Source organism: Delphinapterus leucas, chromosome 4, assembly GCF_059928025.1.
Source record: "Delphinapterus leucas isolate spDelLeu-1000000601 "Yukka" chromosome 4, BTC_Dleu_Yukka2, whole genome shotgun sequence".
NCBI classification, from domain to species: domain Eukaryota; kingdom Metazoa; phylum Chordata; class Mammalia; order Artiodactyla; family Monodontidae; genus Delphinapterus; species Delphinapterus leucas.
This window is the reverse complement of record NC_143132.1, coordinates 10,650,269-10,668,202: the sequence shown is the minus strand read 5'-3', so window position 1 is coordinate 10,668,202 and position 17,934 is coordinate 10,650,269. Positions and strand designations below refer to the sequence as shown.

Genomic DNA, 17,934 nt, shown 5'->3' with positions numbered 1-17,934 from the left:
CGTCACCGACTTGGATAAAGTCAAGATTACTGAGCTCATTTCTCGCATTAACATCACTGATGGAAATATTTTGCCTTGGTTGAGTCCTCTCATCCATGTCCTGTTACCATGCTTGCCGTCAAATTTCAATCCCCCTCCTGCTCGCAGCCCCTAAATATTGGACGTTACAAAACCTGGCCAACCGGTCCCACTACAAATACGTCTTGTGTATGTCAGATGGGTCTTCAGGGCTTCTGGGTCAAACTTCCATTCACCATCTGTCGCTCCAACAGATGTTTCATCCCTTTTCATACCCTCCAGTCTTCAGTCTAAGTAGAGGACCTCAACTTCTACTTTATAAGATTATCAAGGCCACGAAACTTGAGTCAACCTCTCCCCTCTGTTACTATAACATTATTCTGTATCTTAACTTGACTCCTTGTCTATCTTGTCAATAAGAAGCATCCCTCCTCCTTCCCAAAGATAAAGCCTTCATTTGCTCCCTCAATTCTGTTCCCTCCTGCCTCCCCCAAGGCCTGAATCCGTCTTGTAATTACTCCTACTTGTAATTTTTGTTGTTGCTGTTACAATATACATTATACAATATACAAGCTTCTCTAATTAGTAGAAAAATGCCAGAATTACCCGTGTCATAAAAACACAAAGACAGAAATTATGAGATATAGATGAACAATTTAGGAGACCCAACATTCAATTCCTAGGATTCCAGAAAGAAGAGAAATAAATGAAGGGGAAGAGATGAGGAATGCTTAAAAAAAAAAAAAAAATTCCTCAGGTCTCAAGGAGATGAGTCTTCAGACGGAAAGAACTTACCAAATGAAGACTACCTCTTACAAAGACCTACACATGGAAACATGAGTAGAGCATCTCAGAATATCAAAGACGAAGAGAGATGTTTGAAAAGAAAAAAGAAAGCAGTTACCTACAAAGGTGTATAAGTCAGAGTGACGTCAGCCAAACTAGACCCTAGGAGACACTGAACTTTCCCTAAAAGTTCTGGAGAAAACAGTGTTCACTAAAGAATTCTACACGCAGAGAAACTAGCACTCAGGTGCAATGTTTTTAAAAAAATACACATATTTCAAGATATCTTCAAGATATCAGACAACTTACTTTTTATTGTCTCTTTAGGGAAGGGGAGAAGTTAATGTGACAGAAGTCCAGCAAAACGAAGGCGTAAACCACACAAGAGAAAGCAGGGAAGGACTGACGGAAACTCCCCGGGGGTGGCAGGTAAACCTCAGATCTTGAGAAGAGTCAGTCCAGAAGGCAAAACGAGAGAAACAGAATGTCTGTCATCATTGTGCGGATGTAGGTGCAAGACTCTCGCAAACTCAAGACTGTGATGAAGCAGCGTGACACTTAAAAACGAACAAACAAACATAACGGGAACTCTAAGAAAAATAAAAGTCTGTCAAGAAAGTCAGGTCCAAATATGAAGTAAAGCATAGCGTCACATGATTTTAAATTGGCAGCTTTCTGAGTGTATAAAAGGAGTTTGCATTTGCCTTTGACGCTAAATACATTCTCTTCAAGTGCCTCCGGGTCATGAAGTTGGACTGGCTTAGAAGGAAATGTAACCCTAACAACTGCTTGGCCCAGCACTGAAGAATATTTTTATAGCTATAATAGCGTAAACCCTACTTACTGATGTTCAGGTTTTAGAATCCAGTTATGAATAAAACACGGGCAAATGTTAACCACCTAAAAGTAAAAGTATGACTGCTAGAAGGTGGAAATAGACAGGCAGAGAGAATTGAGAAGAAATGATGGGAAAAGGAAGGTGGAAACTCGTGATTCCAGAATTTGAGGGAATCTGCTAAAACTGGCTAATTTCTATCCAAAGAGTTTTCCAACAGCAGCATGGATCACTTGTTACCAAAATCGGTGGTGGGGCTTTGCAGAGATGCGGTCAGTGTGAGCCACTCTCTGTAACATGTACCTGGTCCCTCGTTGCCACCATGCCTGGGTGGCTCCAAATGGCCTAGGCCCACCTCAGCATGGATGGCAATACTCCACAGGAAAGCAAACACGAGCTCTGCACCTCGGCCCTGCCTGGGACCACCCACTCAACTTGCTAGTGACATACTTCCCTTCTTCCCTCCTTTGCCCTCCTCTCCCTCCCTCCCCTTCTCCTCTCTGATCATGGAGCTTCTTTTTTCTGCCAAACATTGTGGCCGAGATGGTCTTGCTCTCAAGGTGGCTTCATCTTAAATAAGGTCACACCTAGAGCCTGAAGACTCTATGCCTGGAGGTGACAGAAAGGAAGATGTAAAGTAGAAGTATTTTCTAAAAGGCATTTAACATAGAAAGAGCAGTGTTAGGACTTCCTAAGCAAGGACATGCATAAAAATTCACCAGCTGAAACCCAGAAGAGTAGATGAAACGGCAGCCACTTTGTGACCCTCAAACACACCAGCTCAGGGCTTCCCTGGTGGCACAGTGGTTAAGAATCCGCCTGCCAATGCAGGGGACATAGGTTCGAGCCCTGGTCCGGGAAGATCCCACATACCGTGGAGCAACTGAGCCTGTGCGCCACAACTGCTGAGCCCACGTGCCACAACTACTGAGCCCACAAGCCACAGCTACTGAAGCCCACTCGCCTAGAGCCCGTGCTCTGCAACAAGAGAAGCCACTGCAATGAGAAGCCCACGCACTGCAATGAAGACCCAACGCAGCCAAAACTAAATAGATTAATAAATAAATTTTAACAAAAACAAAAACACACCAGCTCATTAATCCCTGGGACAACTCTGAGGTGTAGTTTACTGATGAGGAAACAAACTCAAAGGACTTGAGTAGGCCCCAACCAGGCCTGTATAGCACCAGAGCTGGGGTTCTCTCCACCACGCTGTCTGGGATGGTTAAGTCTCGCTTACTCTGAGTGAGTGAGAGAGTGCATGAGTGAGTGGACCAGGACACTCCAGATGTTTCCAAAATGCTGCATCCCCTCGGGGACGGCTAGAGGAGAAAAAATGACAACGTGTGGGGAAGCTTGAGGAAGATTTTGATTTGCATCCAACAACTCAGCAATGTAGATGGTCTCTGGGAACCACTCAAAGACAAAACTCCATGATTCTATCAATATACGTGGCCCCCAGGTTCCTCCTTCCGTTGCCCAGCCCAGGATTGCTCTGCACCGTCTTTGTCAGAGCAGGTCAATGACCAAGTCCACGAGCTCCACAGTCTCACACCTGCACCCCCAGCCTCAGCCGAGTCCTCTCCCTGACCTGTTCTTTCCAGCAATGAGAACTGTGGCCTCTCCAAGGGCAGGGCTCTGGCCGCCTTCCAGACAAGTCTGTGACAAGGAGACAAGAGCCCCTGAGGCACCATCCAACTCAGAACAGGCGAGCAGCGGGTGGGCAGCTGTTAGGGGTTCAGCCTTTTTACTTTAAATCACTCCCTGATTGTCCTGTGTGCTCTTAAACTCAGGCTTCCTTTTTAAGGAAGAAGGATGAATTTTATTAAAAACAAAACCCAAACCAGCCAGCAAGGATCGTCTTTAGAAGAAACGAATTACAGCGGGTTGAGAATAATGCACACGCACTGGAGAAATCTGCACAATTTGGTAAAAGTTTAAACTGGGCAGGTTTCCAGCGGGTCTAATGGCTGCTCGGCAGGAAATCTACTGCAGTCAGATGAATTTTATCATACACATGAGGGAGCAGGTGGGAGAAGACGCAAAGATGCTTAATGAATTATGCTTTCCCCTTTGGGTCAATTCTATGACTTGGTTTTTAAATGACTTGCTAACTCATTCATTCATTCACCAAACACTTGTTAATAATAAAGGACACTGCAAGCAACTGTGCTAGGCACTGGCAATACTAGACAGTTTCTTTGTTTCTTCATTTGAGAAGATCAGAAGTTAATTGGGAGGAGAAAGGCTACTTGGGAGGAACAGGCAGAGCACAGAGGTTTTTCAGGGCAGTGAAACTACTTTGTGTGATACTATCATGGTGGATACATGTCCTCATCCATTTGTCCAAACCTATCGAATGTACAACACCAAGAGTGAACCCTGAAGTCAGACAGAGAAAGACAAATATCCCATGATATCTCTTTTATGTGAAATGTAAAAAAGGGATACAAATGAACTTATTCACAAAATAGAAATGGACTTACAGACTTAGAAAACAAACTCATGGTTACCAAAGGGGAAAGGTGCGGGGGAGGGATAAATTAAGAGGCTGGGATTAACATACACACACGACTACATATAATCGACAAGGACCTATTGTACAGAACAGGGAACCCTACTCGACACTCTGTGATAACCTATATGGGAAACAGAATCTGAAAAGGAATAGATATATGGATAACTGAAGCACTTTGCCATACACCTGAAACTAACACAGCACTGTAGATCAAGTATACTCCAATATGAAATAAAAATTTTAAAAAAAGAGTGAACCCTAACGTGAACTGTGGACTCTGGGTGATTATGATGTGTCAATGTCGGTTCATCGGGTATAAGAAACGCACCATTCTGGTGCGGGATGCTGATAATGGGGGAGCTTAGGCACGTGTGGAGATGGGGTACACGGGAAACCCCTCTACCTTCCACTGAATTTTGCTGTGAACATGAAACTGTTCTAAAACAGAAAGTCTGTTTGTTTGTTTGTTTTTTAAATTAAAGGCTATCAGAAGGACTGGAAAGGGTCTGCTCCATGCGGAAGGGGAGTGAGGCATCCCAGGTGGAGTCAACGTCAGTTTCCAGCACACAGCGCGCTGTGTTCTGGGGACCCCTGGTTGTTCTGCACCCCTGCCTTGATGAGATGTGTTCGGGAACTGCAAGAATAGGGCAGAGGCACGAGCAGGGGCAGACAAAAGGCCGTATTTGCAAAGTAAGGATTTTGAACGTTACCTTATAGACCAGAGGGATAAGTGTGGAAGAGTTGTTAAAAGCAGCATATGAGGGAATAGGTCTTAGAAAGGTCCCTCAGGAGCAGGCTAGAGGTGGACTGGAGGTCATCGGACCAGAACAGGAGGGCCAGGTAGGAGGCTGATGCAGTAACTAAGGCAAGAGGTATTGTGAGAACTGAGGCACTTACAGAGAGGATGGGAAAGTGGAAACACATGGAAAGCATGTTCAGATGTGAAATCTACAAAACTTTTGGCTGATTAAATGAGGATGAGAGAGAAGGTGGCTGCATTTTCCCTGTTTCCGGCACAAACAACTGAGTGGATGGGAGGGAACAAAAGAGGGATGGCAAGTTCAGGGGTAAAGACAACGGCCAGGGTTCTGGCACACAGAGCTTGAAACGCCTGCCAGCGTCCGAGTGGAGGGTCCCCTAGGAAGGTGGCGAGCTGGTTCCACAGCCCTGCAGAGGGGTCCGGATGTGTCAGTCAGCAGAATACCGGGAGTGGTAACAGGAGGAGGAAGCCAAGGCAGCTACGGTTAGAGTCCTGAGGACAAACCAACATGGAGGTGATGATTCAAAAAGGCAGAAGGGTAAGGGGCATGTGGCAGAGATTTAACTATCAGGAAATCTAACAGAAAAGGCTGGGTGTCTGACTTCTCTTGATGATATGGTGACTTGCATTCCTGCATGGCGACAGTAGACTGGAGCTGACAAGTTGCCCTCTGTAGACGGGGCATGTGCTCCTTGGTTCCCAAGATACGTGCTCATGGTTGGCTTCACCCATTTGCATGCAAGCCTGTCACCTGTAGACATTTGAATTTGCAACTTCTAAAAGACAACTGTAAACACATTTCTCTGCTTTTGATTTCCTACTCTTATGACTTGAATGGGCAATGTTTTTACAATCGAATAGGAGTTAAAAGTGTGGCTTTTGGGTAGCGTTGTTTGCATCATTAGAGAGATGCAACTCTCAAATGTTAGAGTCGGAGGGAGCCTTAGCTGCTATTCAGTCAGCCGTTCATTCTGCGGATGGAGAACGTAAGATCCAGAGAGGCAGGGGCAGAGGCTAGCTCAGAGTCGGCAGTAAGTTCACACCATGGGTAAGGATGGAATTCAGGTCATACGGTTCCTAGACCTTGGAATCTTTAGTTATTAACATATACTGACATGTTTGCTCTTAACTGAACAGAAAAGTTTGTATTTATATCTGAATGGGAATAAAGAAATAGAGACACCACACACACAAAGACGTGTGCAGTGGAAATAGATGATTTTACATTGCCCTTGCCCCTGTATCTCTCTGATTACTCACCTCATGATCCCCCGACACACACCAATATGCATAATTTAGGTAAGACAATGAGGACATCATACTGGAATCCATGTTAAATGAGTACCAAGGGTGGGTACAATATGGAAAATTTCTACCTATTTGATCTCGAAATAAGTTAGAATATTAGATTGAGAAACTCCAGGAAGGGGGAGGGATGGAAGAGAAACATCAGGATTATCTTGCAGGAGGAAATTAACCAATGTATTACATCATAGGTTAGTAGTTCTCCTACTCCTAGTAGCAATTAGCCAGACCCCCTGGAAATCTGAGACAGGACAAACTACACACTCTTATCACCTCTCCACTGAGCCAAATAAGTAATTAGATAGCCGGTGCCCCCGCCAAAGCCAACTGGACAATCATTTTTACATGGGCCACTTCAAGTACTAGGGATGTAATGTACAACATAATTAACACTGCCGTGTGTTATCTGTGAAAGTTATCAAGAGAGTAAATCCTAGGAGTTCTCATCACAAGGAAAAAATTTTTTTCTTTGACTTTGGATCTATGTGAGATGACGACGGCCACTAAACTTACCGTGCTGGTCATTTCACGAGGTATCTAAGTCAAATCATTATGCTGCACACCTGAAACTTAGACGGTGCTGTATGTCAATTATATCTCAACAAAACTGGAGGAAAAAGTGGTTTGGGTTTTTTTTCTTTTTTAGAATAAAAGTTTTTAATAAAATTAAATGGGCCATATAACTGAAGGCACTGACAGGCGAAGTTCACTATCTACAACGACTGAACCGGTTGTGTAACAGCAGGATTCCCAGGCAGGGTGCTGTCGCAGGGCAGAAGGTAGATTGGACACACCAGCTCTATTCCAGGGCCGAGCCCTGGCACCTGCTCCGGTCTTGGTGGGTCCAATCTGTGCCCTGGGGAGGTGGGCTTGCGCAGAGACGGAGACGGCTTTCTAGACACTCCCACAAGCAATGCTTCCAAAGCGTCGGGGTAGAATCTCCTGAACTTAGTAGGTCCTCTGAGAGGTCCATCCTGGCCAGAGCGACTTTTGCAGGAGCCTGGGGCACACGTCACCAGGTGTGCAGACGGCGTCTTGGCCACCAGCCTCTGCTGGCCATGCTGTCGAGCTACGTTCACACTGATGCCCTGGGAAGAGCAGAACCGGGTTTCCAGTCCCAACTCTGACACTTGACTAGTCGTGTGACCCCCAGGCAAGGTCACTGAGCCTCTGGGCCCTGGGTTCCTCACCCCAAGAACAACAAAAGCAATAAGCAGACAAACAAATAAAAAAAACAAGCAGATGAGAAAAAGAAAGATTTGTATTTAGTGATTCTCAAATGCGGGTCCTTTAGGGACTTTTAGGCTGGCTATTGAGGAAGCACTTGGGGAGCTCGTCAGAAATGCAATGCTAAAGACAGGCCAGGTCATTGACCCGGGGCCTGAAGTGGTTCTGGGGCACCTGTGTTTTAGATAAGCTCTCTAGGTGATTCTGATAAACAGCCCAGTTTGGGAGCCACTGGGTTAAATGATTACTAAGTTCCTCCCAGCTCTTACACCATATGATTCAATGCATGTACTTAATAAATGCTCACGACCAATTCAATAACCGTGACCCCAAACCTAACCCAGTGTGCTTGCGTCACTCAGACGTCACCTATGCTCACTGATGAATAACTCTTTGCTTTACAGAAAACAGAATAAAACAAAATTAGTCAGGGGTCCTGAAATAGACCCGTGTCTCATTTCCCTTGAACAAATTTTCTAACACTGAAACAGAATCAGCAACCAACGTCCCTGAGCTCAGAGGAGGGAGGGGCAGGGTTGGCAGGTCCAGGGCCGTGAACCCTGATTCCACTTGGGCCACTGGTTTTTCAGTGATATTCCCGAGCAGAAGAATTTTTCTTTCTTGCTTGCTTTTTTTAAAAATTGCCTTTCTACTCTGTAAACTAGAAATAACAACCTCCAATCTGTCTCCCAGGGCTCTTGGGAAGAATCCATATGGAATTTGCTATCAATCTCACTCTTTACAACTAACACCAGGGAACACAGGGGAGAATGTCATATTGCGTTACTTTCAGACTCAAAGCGTCTGCACTGCAATTACGTCGACAGCTCAGAATAAGAGAACCCGACCAAGAATTCCCAAGGAGAATTCGTTTTGCTTTCCCAGGCAAGGCGAGTCCAGCTTTAGAACAACGAGAGGCAGCTTATCTCTCCCCAAGTGTGCTGGAAAGGGAGGCCGGTCTGCATGGCCCGGTCAGCAGTTGCAACTTCCTTTGGCCAAACGTGCTGGCATTCACCCCGATAGCAAGCAGGGTCAGCAGGGATGGAAAGAATGACAGTGTGTCCTTGCATCTTCTTGAGGCTCCAGCTGATATGGAAACTGGCTGGCGCAGGCAGCAGTGGAAAGTATGAATCCATTCTTGCCTGGGGTTGAATGACTGAAGCATAATCAGATCGAGGCTCGTGTTCAAATATCAGTGCAGCTCACTTGACAGGCTATATCATCCAGGCACGTCCTTTGGGGCCGCAGGAATTATGGGCTGTGACTCGAGGCAGCTGGACGGACAGCACTTGCAAAAGCAGGAGGAGGGGGATGGGCTCCGGACAACCGAGGTGGGGGAGGTGACGGGGCGGGGGGGGTGGCCGCCTGCACTCCTCACCCTCCAAGTGCCCGGCAGGGCTCTGGAAGCTTCTCCAAGGCCGCTCGCGTTGGTGGGAGCCTCATCGTGATCCTAAGAGGTGTGCGGTATTCGCCCTGCTCTATGGATGATGGAATCGAACCCCACAGAGATTAAAGGACCTGACTGATGCTGCACAGAGCAGGGACCCCAAGCCCGGGCCCTTTGGGTCTGAAGCCTGAGACCTGGGAGCTTCCCACCACTCTGCTTGTGTCCCATTCACATGGGTATGAAAGACCATTGTGAGTCAAGGCAAAGCAGAGAAAGGCCAGCGACACAGGAGAGGCTTGGGAACAGGACAGGTAAGGAGGACAGGGCGGGGTTTTAGGCCAAAACTTCAAATATGGCCTTCATTTTTCAATTTTATTTTTTAACATTTTTATTGGAGTTGCTTTACAATGTTGTGTTAGTTTCTACTGTACAGCAAAGTGAATCAGCTATATGTATACCTATACCCCCTCTTGTTCGGATTTCCTTCTCCTTTAGGTCACCACAGAGTACTGAGGAGAGCTCCCTGTGCTCTACAGTAGGTTCTCATTAGTTACCTATTTTATACACAGTAGTGTGTATATACCAATCCCAATCTCCCAATGCATCCCACTCTCCCCAAATATGGCCTTTATACAAGCACAAGAAGAACCACAAAAAAACAAAAGCACTGAGCAGTGAGTTTGGAGTTCTAGGCCATTCTAGAGCCGGGCCCAGAGTCACCCCAGATTTGTCTTCCTCTCTGTGGGAAAGAGCAACCGGACATGCATCCAACCTGGAGAGTTTAGGTAACCAACGTGTTTGAGCCTCCCTCATCATTTCGTCAGAGTGTCTTAGAATTGAAAGATGCCGTTTCTAACATCCCAGTCAAATCAAGACGCTGTTTCTAGGGTCCTGCCCGCCTCTGCTCAGATACCTTGGAACTGGGCAGAGCAAGGAAGGAGAGTGTAAAGCCTTCTGAAACGCAAAGCAGCACAAACATGAACACCTCCAAGATTCACAAAATGAATCAGGGCTTCCCTGGTGGCGCAGTGGTTGAGAGTCGCCTGCCGATACAGGGGACACGGGTTCGTGCCCCGGTCCGGGAAGATCCCACATGCCGCGGAGCGGCTGGGCCCGTGAGCCAACAGGAGAGGCCACAACAGTGAGAGGCCCTCGTACCGCAAAAAAAAAAAAAAAATAAGATCTTGTCAGTCTGAGAAAGTCTTATTCATACCCGCTCTTTCCTCTTACATGAAAAGTTCCCTTGAACAGAAGAAGAAAAAAATAAGAGGAAGAAGGGGGAGGAGGAAGAGGAAATTCAGGAAGTTCCCTCCCCTGCAAGCCCCCAACTCTCCTGGCACCACTTGCTAAATTCTGATCCTGGAAGCCAAGAGCCCCAAAGGAAAAGAGCGGTTATTCCCAGATGGCAATCCCATCATCTGTGACAAAACTCACTGGAGATGAAAAGTCCCTATTGCTTACAGGAGCTGAAAAATTTAAACCCAATCAGGATACCTTGCATGACAGTTCCAACAGGGTATTAATAAAAAAAAAAAAAAAAAAAGGAAGATGGGGAAGTGGCCGGCATGCCAGCTGAGCGTGCATTCTGGGTGGCTCCTTGGGGGGGGGGGGGCTTGCTTCATTCCTACAAAGCAGGTGCCTCTCCACTGAGCCCCAGAATTAGGGACCAGACTGTCTGTGACCTCCCAGCTCTGAATTTGTTATCAAAATGCCAACAGGTCTGCTCTCCTTCAAGCCAGAAGGGTCATTACTCTTGCAGGTAATTTCTCAACGAATTGGCCCAGGCCCAGTGGAGTCTGGGTGGAAGGTTTCTCCCTGTGACCACTTTGGACCAGAGGGGCAGTCTGCTCACGGGCAAAGGCACTCTGCGTTCTCGGCCTTTGACCAAAGTTTCCCGTGAGCCCCAGAATTTCAGTTGTGATTTCCCACCCATTCATTAGCAGGCGCTGTTCCGGGTGCTGGGATCTAGGGGTCAACAGGACGGAAGCCTCCGGGAGGTTTACAGTCCAGCACAGACAGGAAATACGCCATTATGTACCCAGATGTGGCAGTGGAGGGACGGGGAGCCACAAGGGCTCTGAAGGCAGCTGTGAGTACATACGGGAGGGGCGGGGTGCGGGACAGTGCGCTAGTTTAGCCGGGGGCTCAAGGAAGATCTCAGAGGATGTTACACCTGGGCAGAGACCTAGAAGACAGGAAGTATACCATGTGTGCAGATTGGGAAGAACATTCCAGGATTCCAGGCCTCTGGGGCAGGGACCACACTTGGCGCGTTGGAGAAATAACGCGCCAGTGTGGTGGGTGCATGACCGAAGCAGAGACCAGGAGGAGAGGCAGACAGGGGCCAGTTCATGGACAACTTTATAGGCCCAGGAAAGCATTCTGGAGTTTGCACTAAATGTGCTGGGATGCAGCTGGGGAATTCTGAGCAAGGGCGTGAGCGGATTTGATTTCTGTTTTAAAAACACCACTGGCGGGGGTTTCCCTGGTGGCGCAGTGGTTGAGAGTCCGCCTGCCGATGCAGGGGACGCGGGTTCGTGCCCCGGTCCGGGAAGATCCCACATGCCGCGGAGCGGCTGGGCCCGTGAGCCATGGCCGCTGAGCCTGCGCGTCCGGAGCCTGTGCTCCGCAACGGGAGACGCCACAACAGTGAGAGGCCCGCGTACCGCAAAAAACAAAAACAAAAACAAAAACAAAAACCACCACTGGCTGCTACGTGGAGAGCCAGAGTTCCAGCAGGGGCAAGGGTGGAGGACAGGGTTAGGAGGCCATTGCAATAATCCAGGCAATCCATGATGCTGGCTTAGATGGTGGAGAGGGAGGTGGAGTTGAAAAGTAGGTGAACTCAGAACATCTTCTGATGAGACACCCAAAGGCCTCGCACCTGGGCTGGATGTGAGGTGTGGGGAAAGCAGCTGAGGGTCAAAGGCGGAACGCCTATTGCGTGTTTTAGGAATAACAGTGCTAATAAATTCCTGCGGATACTTTTTTTTTCTCCAGCTTTACTGAGGTCTGATTGACAATAAAAATTGTATATATTTACGGTGTGCAACGTGATGAACTGATATACACATACAGTGTGAAATGATTACTATGATTAAGCTAATTAACACATCCATCACTTCACATAGTTACCCCCTTTTTTCGCGTGCATGGTGAGATCTACTTTCTTAGCACATTTTCAAGTATACACTACAGGAGTATCAACTACAGCCACTGTGCTGTACACTAGGTCCCCAGAACTTCTACATCTTGTACTGCCATAAGTTGTAAGACCAATTTATAACTTATAAGACGTTGACCAACATCTCCCCATTTCCCCCACATCCCCCAAGTCCTGATAACCCCCATTCTACACTCTGTTTCAACTGGAGAGCTAAGATTACACTAATAGTGTTATGGGCTGAATTGTGACGCACCCCCCAAAATTCATATTTGAAACCCTAACCCCCAGTACCTCAGAGTATGACTATATTTGGAGATAGGGCCTTTAAAGAGGTGATTACGGTAAAGTGAGGCCTTTGGGGTGGGCCCTAATCCAATATGACTGGTGTCCTTACGAGAAGAGGAAATTAGGACACAGACACGCACAGGGCAAAGGCACAGCAAGAAGCAGCCGTCTACAAGGCCAAGGAGAAAAGCCTCAGGAGAAACCACGCCTGCCGATACCTTGATCTTGGACTTACAGTCTCCAGAGCTGTGAGAAAATAAATGTATGTTGTTTAAGCTGCCCAGTCTGTGGTACTTGGATATGGCAGCCCTGGCAAATTAATACCAAGAGCCTCTATGTTGTTTTGAATATCTGTAGGTTGATAAACTTAACCACACTTTATAGAGATCCTGTTACCAGATCAGCCACTGTAGAGACCTGAAGGCTGACCATTAAAAAACCAAACTACGTGGGGCTTCTCTGGTGGCGCAGTGGTTGAGAATCTGCCTGCCCTTGCAGGGGACACGGGTTCGAGCCCTGGTCTGGGAGGATCCCACATGCCGCGGAGCAACTAGGCCCGTGAGCCACAACTACTGAGCCTGCGCGTCTGGAGCCTGTGCTACGCAACAAGAGAGGCCGTGATGGTGAGAGGCCCGCGCACCGCGATGAAGAGTGGCCCCCACTTGCCACAACTAGAGAAAGCCCTCACACAGAAACGAAGACCCAACACAGCAAAAATAAATAAATAAATTGATAAATTCCTACCCCCAACATCTTCTTGGAAAAAAAAAGAAAAAAAAAAAAACTACACACACACACACGCACGCACGCAGGCACAGGCACGTGAAGTTAAACAGATTAAGAAGTCTAACCAAGAGCTACCTGTTTATTCCCAACTACCTAAGAACAACTTTTCGTTGAACTTCCTGCTGAAGGGCACAGTGGCTCCGGCTCCTGTACGGATTCCCAAGGACAGGGCTGGCCAGAGACAGCTTACAAGAGCCCTCTGGAATGCCCAGCCCACTGCCTGCCATCAGGCAACAATTTGCTGAGCTTCACCTTTGCCCGAATTCTAGATGCAGAAAAGTCACACCTATTTCAAGAAATCTCTATTCATATCCCATCCTGGCTCTCAGAGGACATTAAGAACCCGAGGGAAATCAGAAACTCAGTTAGCCCGAAGTATCCAAAATGCCTCTCTTCATTCATGATGAATGCAGCAAACAACGTCACAGCAAAATAATGATGAAAAACAAGCCTTCCAACATCAAAAGTATTTCTCTTTCCTAGTGTTTCTACCAAATCTAAGAAAACAGACATTACCATGGTGAAAAAAAAAAATTGGTCTCGGTAAAAATAAAACTTCATAATTATAGTGTGTTCTTGTGAAAAACTCCTCAAATACATCCTTCTGGCAAAAGGTTTTCTTTCACCAACCTCCTCTTCTTTCATCGCTGACTGCAGTGGAAAATTACATTCCCCTACGAAATATAATCCTGTTGATATTAACACCTACTAAGATTTTCATCAAATTGCTAGGTGAGCTGGCATAATTAGGGACAGCCAGCGGGGCGGGGGGGGGGGGAAATTACAAAGGATGCAGAGGGCATCACTCCAAAGGAGGTAAATACTGAGAAGATCCTAAGTTGTTTTTAACTTTGGATCATGTGCTTACAAATTTTAAAAAATGCTCGCAGGCCAGACTTCTTCAAACCACCGCAGAAGCAAGTAACTGCTTGCCTCCCGGGGATAGTCTCTTTGAGGAGAAACCTCTGTTTCCTAAGTCTGACTTTCACCAGAGGATTCATAAGAGCATCCTGAATGCGGATGACAAAAATTAAATGCACACTACGTACTACTCCCTCCAGCCTCACGTAAATGTGTGACATTAGGTACTAAAGACAAGAATTATCTGTTATCTGAGGGCCATGCTTTGATGTGCATTTAGTGGATACCAGTTCCGCAAGCTGAAGGGGCAATGGTTTAAAGTTTTATATAGTTGTTTGAAGACAGCTGTGAGGACAGATGGGAAGGGATAGGGGGACGGCGCAGCGCTTTAGCTAGCGATTCAAGGAAGCTCTCTGAGGAACTGACATCTGAGTAAGGCTATCTGTACCGATATCTATAAATATGCAAATTAGCTTCGCTTCTATACGTACATAGGCACATAGATACATACAGATACAGGCAGACCTCGTCTCACTGCACTTCGAAGATGCTGCGTTTTTTCACGGATCGCAGGTTTGTGGTAACGTTTTCATTATGATCACATTTGTTATGGCGCCTGTGATTGGCGGTCTCTGATGTAACAGCCATGACTCACTGAAGGCTCAGATAATGATTAGCATTTTTTAGCAATGAAGTATTTTTTAGTTAAGGTATGTACGTTGTTTCTTAGACACAATGCTAGTGCACACTTAACGGACTACAGTGTAGTGTGAGCATTACTTTTATGTGCTCTGGGAAACCAAAAAATTCGCGTGACTTGCTTCATTGCAATCATTTGCTTTCTAGGGGGCTCTGGAACTGGACCCACATTGTGTCTGAGGTCTGCCTGTAGATACACATCTCTCCTCTGAGCTCTGCTTCTCTGGAGAGTGCTGACTAATACAGAAGTCCAGCAAACACTTTTCAATACTTACCCACTTTCCCTTTGTTCCCTACTTCCTGCTCACACTGGCTTCTTGGGTGAATGCCCCGCACTCTTTCTGCTGAGGCCTCTCCGCACCAGCCATCCCCCTGCCTGGACCTTACCTGCCTCTTTGCACCCCTCAGACCTCCTCAGAGAAACTTCCGGGCCCCCACGAAATCCCTCCTGTTACTGCTCCTCGCAGCTCCCCATTGGCTTTACTTGCAGCAGTATTTAAAATTTTTAAAAATTATCTGTCTCTGCCATGAAGTGTACATTCCCTGATGGCAAAGGCATGGCTTGGTTTTCCCCTGGGTCTCAGGACATTGCCAGAAGAGTTCAGTAAATATTGGTTGGACGAACAGGTGAATGAATAAATGAATGTCCGATGAGCACGCCTCACAGGATATCAACCTCAGGGCTCTGACCTAAAAGGGGATGAGAACGGAAACCTAAGGAAAAACGTTCTGAATTCCCTTTCTAAATTGCATTCTTCAACTGAGTCTTTTCTCCACATTATCCTGACACACGTTTTTTCAGGTTAACGAACCTCCCCCTCTCAGCAACTGAAGACCCCAGGAAGATCCCACATGCTGCGAAGCATAAGCCCGTGCGCCACAATGACTGAGTCTGTGCTTTAGAGCCCGCAAGCCACAACTACTGAGCCCGCGTGCTGCATCTACTGAAGCCCACGCGCCTAGTGCCCGTGCTCCGCAACAAGAGAAGCCATCGCAATGAGAAGCCCGCGCAGCGCAACGAAGAGTAGCCCCCGCTCGCCGCAACTAGAGAAAGCCCGCGCACAGCAACAAAGACCCAACGCAGCCAAAAATAAATAAGTAAAATAAATTAAAAATAAGTAAGGCAAGTGGCATGTCATGTGGGGATAAGTGGCACAAAGGAAAACAAAGCCGCGGGGGGGGGGGACAGAAGGTGCAGGGGAAGGGGGTACAGTTGAAATAGGATGGCCAGGGACCTGCTCCCTGAGATGGTGACATTTGAGCCAAGATCCAGAGGGGTGAGGAAGCCAGCTACGGCTTTCTGGAAGAAAACTACTCCAGGAGGAGGGAAGAGCAAGCACAAAGGCCTGGGGACACATGGAGGCAGTGGAGAGGGACCGGCCACTGCAGGGATGCCGCTGGACTCCGGGGAAAAGGGAAACCCTGGAGGGTATGAATAAAGCGACGGAAGTTAAAGCTGAGCTTCAAACACAACTACTTTGAGACTAAACAGAGTTTAAGTCGTTTAAACGCCGCTGAATCCCAATTCGGTTATAACTGATCCACCTAAAGGCTCGTGGTCCCCACAAGCTGGATCTTATGATGGTCAGGCTAATACCCGAAGGGCCATCAGCTCCCAGGAGGTGGCCGGAAGAGCCGTCATCTAACCCGACCCATCCCCTCTCCCCACCTCCAGTACAACACAGCTGGTTACACAGCAAGCTGCAGCAAGCCCAGGATTTGAGCTGTAAAAATGCCACCAAAAGTGGTGAAAAGTGGTGCTTTCCCACCCCCTTGCACCCTGCTAGGCTTTCAGAGCCCACCGTCTGTACCAAATCTTCCTCTCTAGATAGATGAAAAAAAACGACGGGGAGCCAAAAAACCTGAGAAAACGAACCCAATTCACCCAAATATCTGAAGTTTCATTCTGGAGAGAAGGGCTGCTTGGGGCGGAGGGGAAGCGAGGAACGCCCAGCCTCGCAGCGCACTTGGGGGTCAAGAAGAGCCAGGACGCCCCCTGCCGGGCTGGGGCCTACTCCGCAAATAGCCCCGCCTTCCTTATTTCAGCGTGACAGCACCCAAGCACATGGCCACACCCAGCTGGCACTGTCCCTGACTGACTGGCTAAAAACAGATTTGATAAAACCCAAGGATCGGTATTTAGGCTGCTGCCCTGAATACAACATCCGTCAGGTGATTAAAGTTGGGGGTGGGAGAGGGGCAGTCCCGTTTTCCCAGCACCAGGATTAGTTGGCAAGTCAACTCAGTGGGACAGTTTGTTCCCACACACACCCATCAAACCCCAGACCTCCTTTTCTATCCGAGCCACCTTTCTGGGGCCGTCGAGGGGCCTGTCATTGTCCTACACTGGGACCCACAGCCTACAGGAGCACAGACATGTATCAAGGACCACGTTGATTTGTGAGGCCTACAAAAGCACACAGGACCCAGTCGTCTGTTCCTTGTGATTTCTGATTCCAAGAAGAAACATTGCTTGGCTCAGGCCGTCTTGTCCCTGACCAGATTTTCCTATGACTTCTGCTCACTTAGTGATTTATAGGAGACGTCACACTACCATCACTGCAATCACAGGAAAACCTCAATGGCCTGACTTAATTTGGAGAGCCGGGAGGACCTGGGAAGGGGACACGGTGCTGATCATTTTAAGCGCATCTGGAGGCCTGAAGACAGGATCGGGCCCTGAGCTCTAAGCAGTCACAGGGGCTTCGATACACCGAGGGCCCATGAGCCCAGTCACGCGCTAGCGCTGGACAGGATCCCAAACGCATGTTGGTTGGCCTTCTCCCCAAAATGAGCTATATCTTCCCTCACCTAGATCACAATAAAACTTAACCTGAGCGTATATAGACTGGGACTTCATATGCTGACCTCAATCCTGCTCTAGTTGAAGAAGTTCACCGTGAGATGGTCTTACACGAGAAACCTGATCACAGAGGGAGGCATGAGAGTGAAGTGCCAGTATTTGTAGGTCAAAAATACTCAGATCTTGGCAATTTCATGTGTTTCGATATAATACTAATTAGCCCTCCCACCCGACAGCCAGGTACTTACAGAGTGCCTATCACTGTTGGACAAGGCACAGCCTATTTTTACCACGTGCAAAGCTCAGCCTTGCTGGGCCGATCCCCAGATGTATCATCACAAATTGTAAAATAATTAAACTGTTAGGAATTCGATTTGGCTTGTGACATGGGCTGAGGTCCCAAGCTCACCCCACCCCGAATCACAAGCTTCCTTTTAGGGAAGTTACGAAGGGATGCTAAGTTAGCTAGTATTTCTGCTGTCTCGTCTCTTGGATTTA

At 47.5% G+C, this 17,934-nt stretch overlaps 1 protein-coding gene and 1 pseudogene across 1 annotated transcript in view; both read right to left on the bottom strand.

Annotated features, from left to right (window-relative positions):
* RCAN1 (regulator of calcineurin 1) overlaps positions 1–17,934 on the bottom strand; it is a 97,360-nt gene that overhangs the window by 57,122 nt on the left and 22,304 nt on the right. The window lies entirely within an intron of this gene.
* LOC149749269 (large ribosomal subunit protein eL21 pseudogene) overlaps positions 645–17,934 on the bottom strand; it is a 39,222-nt pseudogene continuing 21,932 nt past the window's right edge.